At 39.8% G+C, this 16,633-nt stretch overlaps 1 long non-coding RNA gene and 1 other non-coding gene across 2 annotated transcripts; one reads left to right on the top strand and one right to left on the bottom strand.

Annotated features, from left to right (window-relative positions):
* Nucleotides 1-5,081: 5,081 nt before the first annotated feature.
* trnal-uaa (transfer RNA leucine (anticodon UAA)) lies at nt 5,082-5,164 on the bottom strand. The gene has a single exon. It is a non-coding gene; the product is annotated as a tRNA-Leu (tRNA).
* A 4,797-nt stretch (nt 5,165-9,961) lies between these two features.
* LOC145422046 (uncharacterized) lies at nt 9,962-14,126 on the top strand. Its single transcript, XR_013903429.1, has 2 exons — nt 9,962-10,171; nt 11,651-14,126. It is a non-coding gene; the product is annotated as an uncharacterized LOC145422046 (long non-coding RNA).
* Nucleotides 14,127-16,633: the final 2,507 nt, after the last annotated feature.

Raw genomic sequence — 16,633 nt, 5'->3', positions numbered from 1 at the left:
CATAGCTTGGATTTTCTGTTTCCTGTTTTTTATCAAGCATGTCCAAACTTCCTAAACAGCAGTAAGCACATCCTGCTCTGATGTATGACCCAGAAACTCATTTTAAAAAGACTTAATTAGCATGTGTTTGTGTTTTTGAAAGACTGCTGTGCAAAAATCTTGAGCCACAGATCATTTTCTACTTTCTGCTAGGAAAATGGAAACTAGATGCAGCAGAAAATAATGAATCAGGTTGTTAATTACATAATTTTGTATCTTTTGTATGCTTTTCCATTAATGCATGGTAACAGAATTTGTCTAAGAGAGCTTAAAACATACAAAAGGCAAAAATGGCAATTCTCACAAGCTTAACAGCTAATACTTGTTAAGGCCAACTTTATTCTTCACTGGAGCCTGAACTCTCTTAGCCAAACTTTCTTTAATTTCTGTAAGTATTCTTCAGGAATAGTTCTCCAGGTTTCTTGAAGGATATTCAAAGCTAATGTTGAGGTTCAAAATAGCTACGCTCCAGGCTCTGGGGAAGCCAATCCCCATGTGATAGTGTTCTGTTGTGTGTTTTTATTTGTTTGTTTGCTTTTTAAAAAAAAATATAAAAAAATCCAGTTATGCATTTACTTCATTAGCAACATGTTTGGGATCATTGTCATGATGAAAAATTAAGATACCGATCAGATGCTTTCCAGGTGGTATTGCATGGTGGAACAACATTATGGTACTTTTCTTTTTACAAGAACCCCAAGGATCATGTGGCTTTTTTTGTTTGTGTGCAGGATTCAGTGGTCTGCAACGTCCCAGGCTGCTTGCACTGTAACACTATAAAACTTTGTTCAAAGTACTGTTAATTTACCTAACTTGATGGCTATAAACCCAAGAAATTCTGGTATTAGTATGCCATTAAAGATGATGAGTTATATGTTGAGATAAATGCGGTGGATACCACACTGACTTGAACTTTTCAACCATCCTAATAACTGACTTCAGACTTCTATAAAACATTGTGAAATAAAACAGACAAAAAAAAGTCAGAGCTGATGTTTCTCATACTTTATTGAGCTGTGTGCACAGGTTAAATATCAGGAAGGGTTAGAAATCCCGTTTTATTTAGATAGTTATGCTAAAACACTTCCACGTGGTACACTCTGAACACTGTCATTACTTGAGTAGTAACTGGACAGAATAGTGCTGTCCCAAGTGAAACTGAGCACATGCCACAAGCAGCAGTCACAATATTTGACCATTGTTGCTCTAGCTACACTTATGGATTGTAAGAGTGTGTGACCACTCACATTAATGTTTTATACATTGAAAAAGTTTAATGTGCATAAAAACTAAACAAAAACACAATACAAGTGATATTGACTCCTAAAATCTGTTACTATTTGCCAGCTAGCATTGCTAATGGCAGCATAACACCTTGTGCTAGCTTGTTGCTAGCTCAAGATAAGGGTGATAAGTGTACAGTGTACAGTGTTACTGCTTGCATGTTATGACTACCCCACAGAGATACTTGTAGTACACGGCATGTAGCTGCACTTGCCAGTCTGAACACAATTACAGTACGCACTCAAAATAGAAAGTGTAAATATGGAAGTTTGTAATTTGAGATGCACCAAATGGTTCAGACTGTCAAGAAGAAAAAAATCCACCTTGTCAACAGTTTGTGTGATAAGAGGTGGGATTAAACCTTCTCATTTGTTGTGACTCATCCCAGTTCTCACCTCCGAATGAAAACCACTTTCTCCAATGTCTGAGCAACAGCAGACCGCAGTGGGATTATTTTCTTTAACTAATCTTATACTGAGGTAATCTTTTAATCTAGATATAATCACTTGATTAACTGAAAATGGAAATCACCATTGGTGATGGTCCTATGGCTCTTTAAGCACATCAAGAACCTAAGTAGACAAATTAATCCTGCAAAAAGCTATAGCTAACAGGCATGAAATGGTCTTTATCACATTCTATTTAAAGACTTTTTTATCTGCTTTATTCTAAACTGCAGTTGGAGGTCATTTTAAAAGACATTTTATCGAATGAAGTTGTCATAGTTTTAAAAAGAGGCCATATCAACACAGACAGAGAGATTAGTGTTGTAGTTTATCTGAAGCCTGTGCAACAAGATGCTTGACTCTATGTCTATCTCTGCATCATTATCACTTTCTTTTTGTTCCCTCAAGCATATTCATATCTTTGGACTCAGATCATATAAGTCTTTGATGGCTGTATCAGGCAGACAGAGAGTTTAAAGGACTGGATAAGACAGGATGCATGTTGCACTGTTAGATTCGTGGGAAAGAATAAGACGGAATAGCTGACAAGGTCACCTGATATGTCAGGATTGGTGGGGAATGTAAGCGATAGTGTTGGAGTGGCATGGCTTCCTGATTCACACATTACACAAGAGACAAAAAGAAGGTGTGCTGCATTCAAGCAGCATCCTGTTCTCAGGAAAGTGCTGATGATAAGTTTCCCAGTTTTTGTATGTCGCAACACCTCAAATTCCAATGTTAGGAGTTTAGTTTACTGATGAAATTATGTCGAAGTAAACAGGCAAGCAACATATAACATCATTCCTGTTTGACACCTGTTTAGATTGATAGTAGAGATCAGAGGTGTGGACTCGAGTCACATGACTTGGACTCGAGTCAGACTCGAGTCATTAATTTTATGACTTTAGACTTGACTTGAAAAAATGTTCTAAGACTTGTGACTTGACTTGGACTTTTACACCAATGACTTGGGACTTGAATTGGACTTGAACCGGTTTACTTGAAAAGACTTGATATTTTACCCCAAATATAAAATTTAACATGCATATTATATAGAGATTGAAAATGTGACGTCATTCACGGGTAGAACCGCAAAGGATTCTGGGAACTCGTGGCAAGCGGTACTAGCGCACGCAGGCTTTCAATTAAAATCAGTTATACAGCAATAAAAAGAAACACAAAAATGTCAAGAAGCCGTTGTATTATTAACTGCAATAGCCGGTCGCATGACAGCCACGGGAAGCCGACGGGTAAAGAGATCGGTTGTTATCGGATTACGTCGTTGAAGAGAAATTGTTCGAGCCATGTTTCCGAAGTAACAAAGACGCGACGGATGGCCTGGATTGCAGCCATTCAAAGATCAAATATAACGTCCCAGAACACTCCAGCTCACAGGTTAGTCTGCTCCAAGCATTTACACGAAGGTCAGTGTTTTTTAGTAGTTAATACGTCATTTTCATAACATAATTAGTGATATAGGTTACAAGTAAGTCTGGCGCTGAACAGAAATTGTCGCGCTATGCTCCTTTATTTATTGTGCATAAATAGTGAATTGTCCTGACACAATATTGCGTTTCGCTTCTGTTATTATGGTACATTGACAAAAACATATACTTTTATTCACAGGATAAAACAGGTTTTTTGTATCACTAATTGCCCAGTACGATTACAGCATACAGTATTATTGTCACTGCTACATTTCTGTGATGGGTACCAGAAATTATTTCCACTACTAATTAATTACCGTTGAGCTCAAAGGTCCTATTAATAAACGGTTAAGGAATGTATATTTATGACGACGATTTGTGAGACTGGTAAACTTATGATACGTACGATGGTCTTTCGTTCGACACGGTGCATTTCAAGGTCCTGCACCCATCCGTCGGTAAACTGTACCTGGGCTTGTTGCAGTGACCGGAAGTTACTAAACTTCATGAGTGTATGCGCTCACTCCAAGAACCGTATGATTATAAATATGCATATAAATATGCTAAGATGAGATAGCTGACTTCATCTAACTAGCAAATGTTGTCCAGGCTACGTTGGTGATACAGTTTTTTTTAATGTGTATGATATTTTTGTCATGCGATTTTAAAGCTGGTCCTACAACCGCATCCAAGAATAACATGCAGCTTATCTCAGAACTGTCGGTGAAAATTATTCTTGGAGCTAGGTTTAATTGAGCTGCATTTTAAAGAGGTGCAATTTCACAATTTGTGTATATTTTCTAAGTTCACTATTTTGTCATGTGTTGAGAAAAACACAGATTTTAAAATTACATGGTCTAATATTTACATTTAGCATATAACTGCAACATGCTTTTTTTCGTTTTTTTTTTTTTTTAAAGACTCGAAAGGACTTGAAATTCAAAGTTTCAGACTTGTGACTTGACTCGGACTTTTACACCAGTGACTTGAGACTCGACTCTGACTTGCCTGACATTACTTGAGACTTGACTTGAGACTTGAGGATAAAGACTTGAGACTTACTTGAGACTTGCAAAACAATGACTTGGTCCCACCTCTGGTAGAGATAATAAAAACTGGTTGCCTATCTGTTTAAAGGGAAGAAGCTCAGCATGTTGCTGCAAGTTGGATGGCACTGAAGGGAATTTCCAGGCATTTATAGCAAACAGACTACATATATGAATCACTGGGGATACAGTATGAAGAGATGTCAAAACAGATGTGTAGTGCAGCCATATCTGGCACAGTGCTTGCTAAAATAAATCAGGTAGATGGTCCAAAATCATAAATAAATAGTTCCAAATTTAGGAAAAATTCAGGAAGAAGATAGATAACACTCTGATATGCATCTAACCCATTTACTGGTATCCTGATTTAGTCTCCAGAGAAATGGCCTGTATTTTGATGCTTCCAGTGTATCGAGCAGATATCTGGGTCAAGACTTTTTGTACGCCATCGTTCATCATTTAATTTCAGTGAAATTACAAAAGGCTAATAAACAGTTAAATTGCTGTCAGACAAGCTAACACAGAGAGACAGACGACCGTTTGCACTCACATTCACACCTATAGCCAATCTAGAGTCACCAATTAACCTAACCCCACTAACTGCATATTTTTGGAGTGTGGGAGGAAGCCAGATTACACAGTGAGAACATTCAAACTCCCCACAGGAAGTCCTCGGTCTGGTGGTGAATTTGAACTTTGGACTTTCTTTCTGTGAGGAAACACCACCGCAACACTGTGGTTCTGAATTAAATGCAGAAAAGCAGCACCGAAGTAAGAGGTGATAATGGAGCAAAAGCACCCTTACACAGATGAAACTCATTCAAAGATTGGTTACATTCTACCAGGAGTGGGGTTTGAACCCACGAGGACTGTTGTCCATTGGATCTTAAGTCCAACGCCTTAACCACTCGGCCACCCTGATGGATAGCTTGCTGCTCATGTACAATTATTATATACACGGCCTGCAATACCAGCACACCCGACGCTACAAACGTCAAGGCTCAAACTGTGGAACGTGTACGATCTTACACTTTACGTATCTTGGGACTATTATTGATTCAAGATTGAATTTTGACTCAAACTGTGTCAAAATTCAGTATGCAGTATTCAGTATGCAGTATGCAGAGAGGGTTATCAGTGTTTGTTGTGCTTGCAGAAACTGCCCTCCTTTTACATTAAAAAGGTAATTATGACACTGTTTTATAGATGTTGTATTGAATCAGTTTTATCTTTTTCTTTGGTGTCATTGTGCAGCAGTCTATCTTAAAAGGACAGGAACAAACTGATGTAAACTGCGACCTGGTCAGGGAAGCTGATTAGTAAATCGCAGCTTAACCTAGAATCTCTGTATATCAGATTCTTGAAGTAGATGGCCAACTTCATCTTAAACAATGGCTCACACCCCTTGTTTGGGGAATTTAAGTTTCCCTTCGCTCTGCACAGAGGTTTGCAGTGTTACAAAAACACAACTTAGTCCCAGCTGCTATTGTTCATCTGAATAATTTATAGCAAGTTGTGCTCACATCTATTCCATTTATTTATGTATTTTGAATGGAAATCTGTTTATTTATTTTAGCATTTTAAGCTTGCTATAAATGCTATAACTGCCTCCAACTGCCATCCATGTTCGAGTGACTTCTCAAAGAGAGCACAGGCACCCAACTCTCCGAGTTCTGTCTGCAAAACTGGAAAATCCACATTTTTCTGCTGATATCTGAGAGGTCTTCTTGTGAATTGTACTTTGCTCTGTGACTGTCTATGCTAGAATTCAAAAATGAAAAGAGATGTATTATGAGAAGAGGAACTGCAGGTCCAAATAATTCCATGAACAGCAAGAAGCAGGACAGTGTGTTGTGGTCTGCACAGAAATTTGCAGTCACAGGTGCAAGAAGGCTTATCAGTAATACCAGCCAAAGGTGTCAGATACTGCAGAATGCATGGATACCACATACAGCCTTCTGTTTTGCTTTCTACGTCCTAAAGGCAAAATGAAACTATTGTGATATTTTGATCCGAAACAAAGAACATGCTTGCTGTAATGATGTTTCCCATCCCCTTATTTTTCCTACTTCTCTTTTTTCACTTATCTTTGAGGCACTGAAAGATATAAGCTTCTCATAAGTTAACTGTATTTTCTGGTACTTGACTAAATCCTGATAAGTCAAGTGTTTAAATCTGGTCATGAAGTTTTACAACAAAGGGAGCCTGCCATAGATCATTTTATTTAGTGACTGATGTTTGAGTTTTATTACAGGGTTCAGCCTCAAACTAAAAAAAAAGCCACAAAATAGATCCATTTAGGTCCAGTCATCACCATCTTCAGGGTGAAAGTGAATCAAACTGATCATTGTTACGCTTTGAGCCCAAGATGCCCTTTTAAGATGTGAAAATATTTTGCAGCCTTCTGCCCCGGAGACAGCACGCCTGCCACAGACGAATGACGCTGCAACAAGCCATGACATCCCATCCTAAAACAGTCTTCCACCCCACCAGGCCACTGCCATCCTGGGAGGTCACCAGAATGCCAGTCATTCATTTCGAGCCTCAGCATGTGTGCCCCCAGCAAATAGCTGCGTTCCTCTGCTGCTGAGGCTGCAGATAGCATGTGATCTGATGGCTGGCTTTGGCCAGCAGCACCGTGGAAAGAGAGAGAGAGGGCTCTGTGTCTGTGTACAAGCTCAGCAGCTCTGAAAATGTACCAGGGGCTTTCCATGGTCGAGAAGCAATGAGGGGAATGCAGGCTGGGGATGCTGAGAGGGGGTGTGTGTGTGCGAGGGTTCAGTAAGGGGTGAAAAGAGAGGATGAGCAGGTAGATGATGGACTGGCTTAGCAGTGTGAAAAGCGTTGGGTGTGATGGAGTGATAGGAAGCTTTATTTGAGCCCTTAGCTCTAAGTTAAGCAGAGCAGGTATTCATAGGGGTGGCTGTAGCTCAGGTGGCAGAGCAGGTCAGTGCTCCCCAGGGCAGCTGTGGCTACAATGTAGCTTGCTATCGCCGGTGTGTGAATGGGTGAATGACTGAATGTAGTGTAAAGCGCTTTGGGGTCCTATGGACTAGAAAAGCGCTATACAAATGCAGGCCATTTACCATAGGTGGCGGCACTGTGGTGAAGTGATTATTGCTGCAGCTCCACAGAAAGAACAAGCCCGGCCTTTTGTGTGGACCTGTGCTTCTTCTCACAGTCCAAAGACGTTCACATTGGGTTTACTAAGAATTCAAAATTGGTCCTAGATGGAAATGTGATCATCAGTGCTTGACAGTCTTTCAGCCCTGTGCTCAACAGACCACCAGGGTGTACACCACCTCTAACCTCATGACAGCTGGGATAGGCTCCGCCCCTACACGACCCTGAATTGGAAAAGTCATTTGGTTAATAGACAGAAAATGGAGGTATTTATGGAGTATGGTTTCCCAGCATAAAACGTGGTATAAATTGACACGGCAGGTGTCTGAGGCTTAATGCTTTTCTTCTCAGTGCAGATATATCATGTCCGTTTACGTGCTCTTCATATTCTTACAACTGGCACAAACGAATTGTGCAATAAATGTGGAGTTTATTCAGTATTGTGCAACACTTCACTGCATATTGGGTAATATTAGACATTACGCTACCAACTTTGTCTCTCACTGAATACCTTTGGCATACTTTATTAGTTTGTGGTTTAAAAACACGATTTAATAGTTTCAGAGTATTTTTCAGAGTATTACATGATAATTATACTTATTATTATTATTGTTGTTGTTGTTTTCTTATAGTTTTAACTTGTGTTTTTTTTTACATCTATTTGTTAAGTGCTAGAATAAACCTTAGCATAATATATGTCTTATCCATATTTTAGCATTTATTCCACAAAATGAGAAATATTTTCTTTTAGAGGTTTAATGTTTAAACGCGTGTCAGAAGGGAAATAAGACCTAATTTGGTTTATAAAAATAAACACATAAAACCAAAATTGGATGGGGAGTAAAAGATAATCTATCTGAAGTTGTTTTGGATGGTACTTCATGATTTTAGGAACTGATAGGAATGTTGTGTTATTACAACTTCCATTAAAGAGATAAGGAAACAGTTATCACGCCTTCACTGTTAACACATATCATAAAGATTTTTTAAGGAGTTAACTCCCTCTGTGGTAGCTTGTTTGCAAATCAAAGAATTTCTAACAGTATCATCCATTATCTTCGTGATGACTTTCAGCTTTGGCATTACTACCAGTAAGTGATGATGATTCAGCTGTCAGATATGTTAATGGTAGCAACTCCAGGCCTGGACGTGTCTGCTGACACACAGAGGCTGTATTGTGTTGACAAAAAGAAGACCATTGTCTTATTTTGCACAGAAAGTCTATTTTTAAGGCTGAATGGAGAAGCGAAGGGGGGGAAATATCTCCTCCTGTGATGAATTTAACTGGTCAGAAATATGCAATGGAAAATTTTTGACTCTATTTAAACTTGTCATACTGTGCATTGACCCAGATAGACAAAGCTGTGAGCATCAGCTGTGCTTGCACTGTGTAGTTTATACTCTCTCTCTCTCAAAAAAAAAAGAAGGTACAATCTGTAACATGTTTGTCAGGCTGATTGAACGTTATTACGTCTGTCTCCATTATGTACATATTTACCAAGTCTTTCAGCGATGTGGGCTTAATCATTTGAACAAAAACAGACTTTTTAATCGAATCCTAGCTTACATTCACGTTGCTTTACTTTGGAGAAAACGTCATTCCTCCGTGTTTCAGTTTATAAGACCGAACCAGGTGATTACTTAGCTGTAAGAATCACTAACATTTACTATATAACACCTAATTGTGAATGATCCTTTAGAATGAGTCTCAAATATGCCTGCTTCTTTAAACCTCCAACCAGCTGCGCTCGCTTGAATTTACTTGGAACAAGACCTTTAACTTATAATGCCATTTTCTCCAAATGTGCCATATGACACTGAGATTATGTTTGTGTTGTGATGACCTTGTTTCAACTCCTAAAGGGCTTTTTTGGAGGCCTGGGAGCTCTCCCTGTTGCAGACATTTAAGAACTGGTGTCTGTAATTATAGTTTGTTCAAGTTTGGGGAAAATCACGTAAATCTAACTTTGAAATTCTTTAGATAAGCCTTTTTATCCCAGAGGTTTTACGGGAATTTATATTTTCTAAACGTGAAGGCAGCAGAGTGAACTGTAAACATAACGTGATTTTCTCACAGCACTGCGAGTTTAGGATCAATATTCACTTGCTTTTTAACTCCGAAATGTTCTGCTGTGTTTACAAGTTTGCAGCAGACTATGTGTATTTTACTCACTTACGCTTGACTCATGCTTTATAATGGAGTTTTTCAGTGTGCTGAACCAAAAATGTAAAGTTGTGAACCATAAACAAAACAAAGGAACTGTGGTTTTCTCTCAATTTCTCATGTAGCGATTTAGATTACATCTCTAGTCCTTTGTGGCATTGGTAAATCCTGCAGCGCTGCTCTCTAATCTCCTGATAGCCCTTCTATTGGCAGGTCTCACCAAGAGCTCAGTAACACGTCCAGGCAGCTGTTTTGAAACATCTATTCAAATTAATGATGAGAAAGACATAAATGATTATGTCAGATTATGGATATAGTAACCAAAGATACTTTGTAATTACAGTGTGCAGCCACTAATCCAGCCAGGGGGGCTGATAAGCCGGTGTACTCCGGTGTACTTGCAGTTCCCAAGCGGGACAGATAAACGGGGAAGACTGCATCAGGAAGGGGATCCAGCATAAAATCTTTGCCAAATCAAACAAGCTGATCATCAAGAATGAGATTTCATACTGAATCTGCTGGAGGTCAGGTTAACAATGACCAGCTGTGGTGCTGTTGGCTAACAGGGTGCTAATGAAAACTCCTTCTGCTGGTGTAGGACAAAGGAAGAAGAGAGAGAGAAGGAAAGGCAGGACTGTGGAGGTGAGTGTGGTGACTATGTGAATGTAGGGCTCATGACTGGTAAAGGAAACAAACTTAGAGAGCCAAGGTGAATGTACAGAGGGGGGATAGTTGATAGATGAAAGATGTTGACTATGTAGTGAATCAGGGCATGCAGGAAGATGCCATGGATACGGTAAGATGGAGATAGATGATCTGCTGTGGCGACCCCTAAAGAAGAAGATATGCCTGCCACTACTCAGAATGGATGATAAACTGTGCATGCTTTATCACTGGCTTGCCTTGTGATTGACAAGTTGAGTGTTTTTATTCTGTGCTTAAGCATCTAAACTAACATTCATATACTCAGACGAACACTCTGGGGGCACTTCAGGGATCGGTATCTTGCTCAAAGGTACAGCAACATGCAAACTGGAGGAGTTAGGGATTGAACAACCATCCTTCTGATTGGTAGATAGCCCTCAGTTTCTTAAGCAGGGACAAAGGTGTCTCTGTGCACTAAACACATAAATAATCACTCCTGTTAAACTTTCTGCTGAAGGTAGGTCCAAAGTGTAGTTAGTGAAAAGTAATGTTGTGTATCTATGGACTGGTCCAGTGATTGTGAAATGTACAACACTTAGATCCAATCAGACACTAGTGTACTTCTAGACCAGGGGTCTCCAACTCCAGGCCTTGAGGGCTGGTGTCCTGCAGTTTTTAGATGTGTCCTTGATCCAACACAGCTGATTCAAATGGCTCAATTACCTCCTCAACGTGTCTTGCAGTTCTCCAGAAGCCTGGTAATGAACTAATCATTTGATTCAGTTGTGTAGACCCAGGGTGAGATCTAAAACCTGCAGGACACCGGCCCTCGAGGCCTGGAGTTGGAGACCCCTGTTCTAGACCCAGCTATTACAATGGCCTCCTCGCTTGTAGCACCCAGATTGAAACCCATGGGATGGCAAAAATGCTCAGCTTGAGACTTCCCAGTGGTATCTTACTAAGCAACAGGTGACTCAATTCTTGTTGTGTATAGGTAAAAGGATCAGCTTATTAGCAAGTTGCACTAGCTGGAGGAGCTGAGGGACATCTTTTAGTATAAATGAGACAAAACATCACCCCCTTTTCACCCAAAGTGAGTGCTCATGTCATCAGTGCTTTTAATTAAAAGAAGTCAGGCCATGAATATTTTTAAACAAGTTCAATAGATATTATTTTCATCCACAACACTCACACGAGCAAAAAAATAAGAGCAAACATTAACAGCAAACATTTTTCACTGGGTGCAGCACGTGTCACCAATGGCCAGCTCACAGTGTGCAGAGGAATGCCCAGCATCTGTTCCCCTTCTTTCTCCCCCATATAATTCTCACTCAGGAGGAGTTAGTGATCACAGGAGACTCTGTTAGCACTGCTGTCCCAAAGCAAGAATGCAAACAGCCGAAGCGCTCTTCCAAGAATCCCCAGTTGAGGACATTTCTGGAATGTCCTAACGAGCCTTCTCCGCTGTGTTTACAGTTCCAGACCGATGGAAACCCTGCAATCTGCCCCACCAGCATATCATTATCTGGCCTCCTCAGGGGACACGCAGAGGAAAAGCAACAGTTTGAGAAGTTTTCTTCATCCTAACCAAGGGTTCAGATGTTTTCAGAGCTGACCATACTACTCTAAACAGAACAAGCGAGACAGAGATGAGATTCAACCACACATACTGACTTCATGAATTTTAATAAATTGCTGCAAACCGCTTCAAATTAGTGAGACAATAAGTAAAAATAGCTGGACGCCCAGAAGCATGTCAGTTTTAATTCTTGTGTGTCGTGGTTGCTCAGCATGTTATCTGCTTTGTGCACAGGAAAAAAGAAATGGCATTGTTTCAGTGAAGAAAAAAGGGCAAAGAAATCATTGTTTCTGACTTAAAACCACTATTAGGTTACAGCTTGAGCATCACTCAAAGCAGGAAGGAAAAGTGGCCGTGACATTTAACTAAGAGTGGAAACTTCATGTCAGGAGGGAGAAAGAGGCAAATTTATTTTGGCAAAATTGGAGAGGCATGTGATACAGCTGCTTGTGTGTGTGTGTGCGTGCGTGCGTGCGTGTGTGTGTGTGTGTGTGTGTGTGATATCGTGCTGTGATTTACCTCAGAGAATATCAGAAAACAAATAAGACTTTTTGACTTTAGACTGCTCTTATGCAACACGGGAATGTTGGACTGAGACCAAGATCAGAGAAGTTGAAGTAACAGAAAACATTTATATTTACTCTAATCAAACAGATGTATAGTAAGTACTCGTGAAGTTTTTCACATAATAAACTACTTATGATATCACACAGAGGACTGAAACCTGTCAGGTTGCAAGTTGTGCCACTGGTATCTTAAATGAATTTAGACAGTCGTGTTATTTTGTAGATCCACAGTGTTAGAGTTGATTAAGTATTGATTTAGTGTGAGTATTATTAATACTTAAATAATATTATTGGGTTATTATTGGTAATGAAACATGTAAATTGCAATTTAGTGTTTTAGCTGGTTCATGCAGACATTTTTTAATCCATCCATTCATCCATCGCTCATCCAATTCAGGGTCCCAGGGGGCCTGTGACAGGTGGAGTACATGCTGGACAGATTGTCATTAACAGTTCCCTATGAACAAGCACTTGGAAATTGTGGGAAAAAAGAACTTCCTGCAAAACCAGTGTGGAGTAGAGGAAGAACAAGTTTTAAATGAACACAAAGCCCCTGAAGCCACCAACGAACAGTCATTGGTTTCGTTGTGGTTAATGTAAGAGCCGCATTTTGAAAGAAGAGTTTCTATAACAGAAAAATATCATTTCTGTTACTCTGTTATCGATCTGATTCGCCTGTGGAAATGAAGTGCAGCACCAGTTTTTAAAAAAAGGTCAGCCATCTAAAAATGATTATCCACACTTACAAAAGCCCATGTAGTCCACAAACAAGCTCCACATAACAGCCTTACCGCTTACAGGATCAAAATCATGAAGAGAAAAACTCAACCACAGTTGCAAATGTAATTGACTTCTCCCTCCATTACTGTCATATCTCTTGAGTGCTAGTCTTATAGCTACCCAGCTGTTGTGCATTTAAATACATGTATAACTTTTTATTAGAACCTTCTGCTTTATGCAGTCATAAATCAGACATTTTTCCCTGTGTGCAAAACACAGTAGAGAGTGAAGGATTACATTTCAGTGAAGAAAAGGGAAGTCTTTTCTCTCTTTAACTAGCTCATATGTGGTGAAAACTAGACCCTCGGCTTTAGATTTAACCAAAGAAAGGACAATATTTAACTTGTTTAATATATGTGTGAACACTGCGATCACTGGCCACTTTATTAGGTACACCTGTTCAACAGATTGTTAGTGCAGATATGTAATCAATCATTCACATGGAAGAACCTCAATGCATTTAGGCATGTAGACATCGTTACAACAACCTGCTGAAGTTTAAACTGAGAATGAGTATGAGGAAGAAAGGTGGTTTGAGTGATACTGAATGTGGCATGGCTATTGGTGCCAGATTTGAGTATTTGACAAACTGCTGATCTACTGGGATTTTCCCACACATTCATCTCGGCGGTTCAAAACAATATCTGAAAAGTAGAAAATATCCAGTGAGCAGCAGTTCCCTGAGTAAAAATACCTCGTTGATGCCAGAGATAAGGAGACAATAGCCAAACTGTTTTGAGCTAATTGGAAGGCAATCGTAACTCAAACAACCACTTTTTACAGTCGAGGTATGCAGAAGAGGCTCTCTGAAAGCCAGAGGTGGGAAGTAAAGAAGTACAAATACTTTGTTGTGGCACTTAAGTAGAATATTGTACTGTAATTTACTTGAATATTTTTTTCCTGACAATTTTTTACTTTTACTCTCTAAACAAATATCTGTACTTTCTACATTTTCAAAACAGGCTTGTTACTTTTGGTTTAACCCACAGGCCTTCAAACATTAAACTGATTTAAGTCTGAACAGTAACACATGAAAGGCAGTCCTGTTCGTGTTTTAATCACCAGAGGATGTCATATTTAAAAAAAAGAGATCAATGAGGCACAAGCCTTTGCTAAAGTCAGGGGTTAAAGTGGTTCGTGTTGTCTTTTTTCTTTTTCTTATTTTACTTCAGCATCTCGCTGAAGAGAAGAGAGAAGGGAGGAAGAGGGAGAGAAAAGAAAGACGCTAACTTCACTCAGAGATGGAGAAAGATAAGAAAGACAGGACAGGAGGAAATGAGGTTAGATTTAACCCTTGTATGGTGTTCGGGTCTGTGAAACCCGTTTTCAGTTTTTCTCAAAAGAAAAATTAAACAATTAATTATTTTTTCAACCAGAAATTCATTGGCTTTGGCTTATTTTCTGTGAAGAACATAAATCCGAACTAATTTTCAATGACCTCATACTGTACGCATTTACATTACATACAAGGTGTTCGGGTCCACTGGACCCAGGCCTAATAAAAGTGTTGAAAGTGCAGGTCCTGTGTTCCCACACTATGTCTTCCTCCTCTCTGGTGCTGCTGATAGTGTTTTCTTCCCGTCCTGCTCCCGCACAAAGTTGCAACATTGTTGTCTGTGAAGGTTCTCAGTCATCCAGGTCATCGTAGTCAAAGGAGCTTGCAAAGAAAAGCGTCTGGACTTCTTTAAGTTGCTTGAAGACGTTTCACCTCTCATCCGAGAAGCTTCTTCAGTTCTAAGGTCAAATGGTGGAGAGTCCCAGATATAAACCTAGTGGGAGTGACCCCCCACAGAGGGACAAAAGGACCCCCTGATGATCCTCTAATCGCCTGAGCCAAGGTGGGAAACTGGGCGTGGGTCCCAATCAGCCAGAGTTTCGGGTGTGTTCATTGTGAAACCTGGCCCCACCTTATCATGCGAATTCCTGAGGTCAGATGGCCCAGGATGTGAGTGGGCGTTAAGGCGTCTGGGAAGGGAACTCAAAACTGGATTATAGATGGCAGAGAGTTGGTGTCGTAAACCCCCGCCTCTGTTCAAAGATGGTCGCTCACAGTGGACATAGATGGCTTCTTTCACTCCTCTTTCAAACCATCTGTCCTCTCTGTCCAAAATGTGAACATTGGCATCCTCGAAAGAGTGTCCTTTATCCTTAAGATGCAGATGGACTGCTGAGTCTTGTCCTGTGGAGGTGGCTCTTCTGTGTTGTGCCATGCGCTTGTGAAGTGGCTGTCAGCCACTTCACAAGCGCATGGCACAACAAACAGCACAACAAACAGATGGTTTGAAAGAGGAGTGAAAGAAGCCATCTATGTCCACTGTGACATTTTGGCAAACTGAGGTAGATTTATGTTGCATGAAAAATACTCACATACTTTGCTGTGTTGTAATGGATTTAAAGTAAACATCAGTGTGTGTGACTGTTACGCAATGGCTGTCTAGTATAAGACAGCATAAACAGGCGAACTCATGAAACATCTGCTTACACCTTGTTAAATTCAGATGTATAAATCTGTAAAGAAGAGCAGCTGATCACAACTGATACATTAAGAGCTCTCAATAGAAATCATTGTTAGTTCTTTTCCTCAGGCTGAGCCATTAAAACTGGTTTTAGAGTTCCCCCACCCACCGAATCCCACTGTAACCCCTGACTGTACACATTTTCCTGTTTAGTGGCAAAGAAAATAGAGCTTCGTTTTTTTTTAATTGTCCTACTTCTTCTCTGCTCTGCTGTTCTACTAAATGATTCAACCTGAGTAATTATTTTTTATTATTCCCATCTACTGATACTATTTTATTATTACATTAATACATTAATATATCACAAGGCTCAGTTAGCTTTGCACAACAATAGCTAGTAGACATGTCCTCCAAAAAGCTGCTTTTAACTTTCTTTGAGTACATTTCAGAGACTGTACTTTTTCACTTTTACTTGAGTACTTTTCAACACTAGTATCTTTACTCTTACTTAAGTACAGAATGGCTAAAAAATAAGAGTTTGAGGCAACAGTTTATGTTCTTAAAACTGACAATGAAAGATCAAAAAACATTGCCTGATATGATGAGTGTTAAAACTTTTGTTCTTACATTCAAATTCAGGTGGTAGGGTTTTGGCCAAGCTTGAATACGTCCTGCTTTGCATCAACAATTTAGCCTGCTGGTGGGGTAATGTGTGGCACACATATTGTGCCCCATTACCACTACCTGAGTATTGTTCTCCTCCCTTTATGACCACAGTGTGGCTACCTTCTGACAGCTGCTTCCAGCAGGAAAGTTCACCATGTCTCAAGGCTCAAACTGGTTTCTTGAACATGACAATGATTTCATTGTACTCAAATGGCCTCCACAGTCACCAGATCTCAATCCAATACAGCACCTTTGGGATGTGGTGTAACAGGAGATTCTTATCATTAATGTGCAGCTGGAAAAACTGTGTGATGTTATAATGTAAATATGGACCAAAATCTCTGAGGAATGTTTCTTTGTTGAATCTGTGCATGTAGACTGAAGACAGTTCTGAAAGAGACAGGGGGCTCAA

This window comes from Astatotilapia calliptera, chromosome 18 (assembly GCF_964374335.1).
Source record: "Astatotilapia calliptera chromosome 18, fAstCal68.1, whole genome shotgun sequence".
Lineage (NCBI taxonomy): Eukaryota > Metazoa > Chordata > Actinopteri > Cichliformes > Cichlidae > Astatotilapia > Astatotilapia calliptera.
Note: the sequence above shows the minus strand (reverse complement) of the source record. Positions and strands in the feature narration are given on the sequence as shown.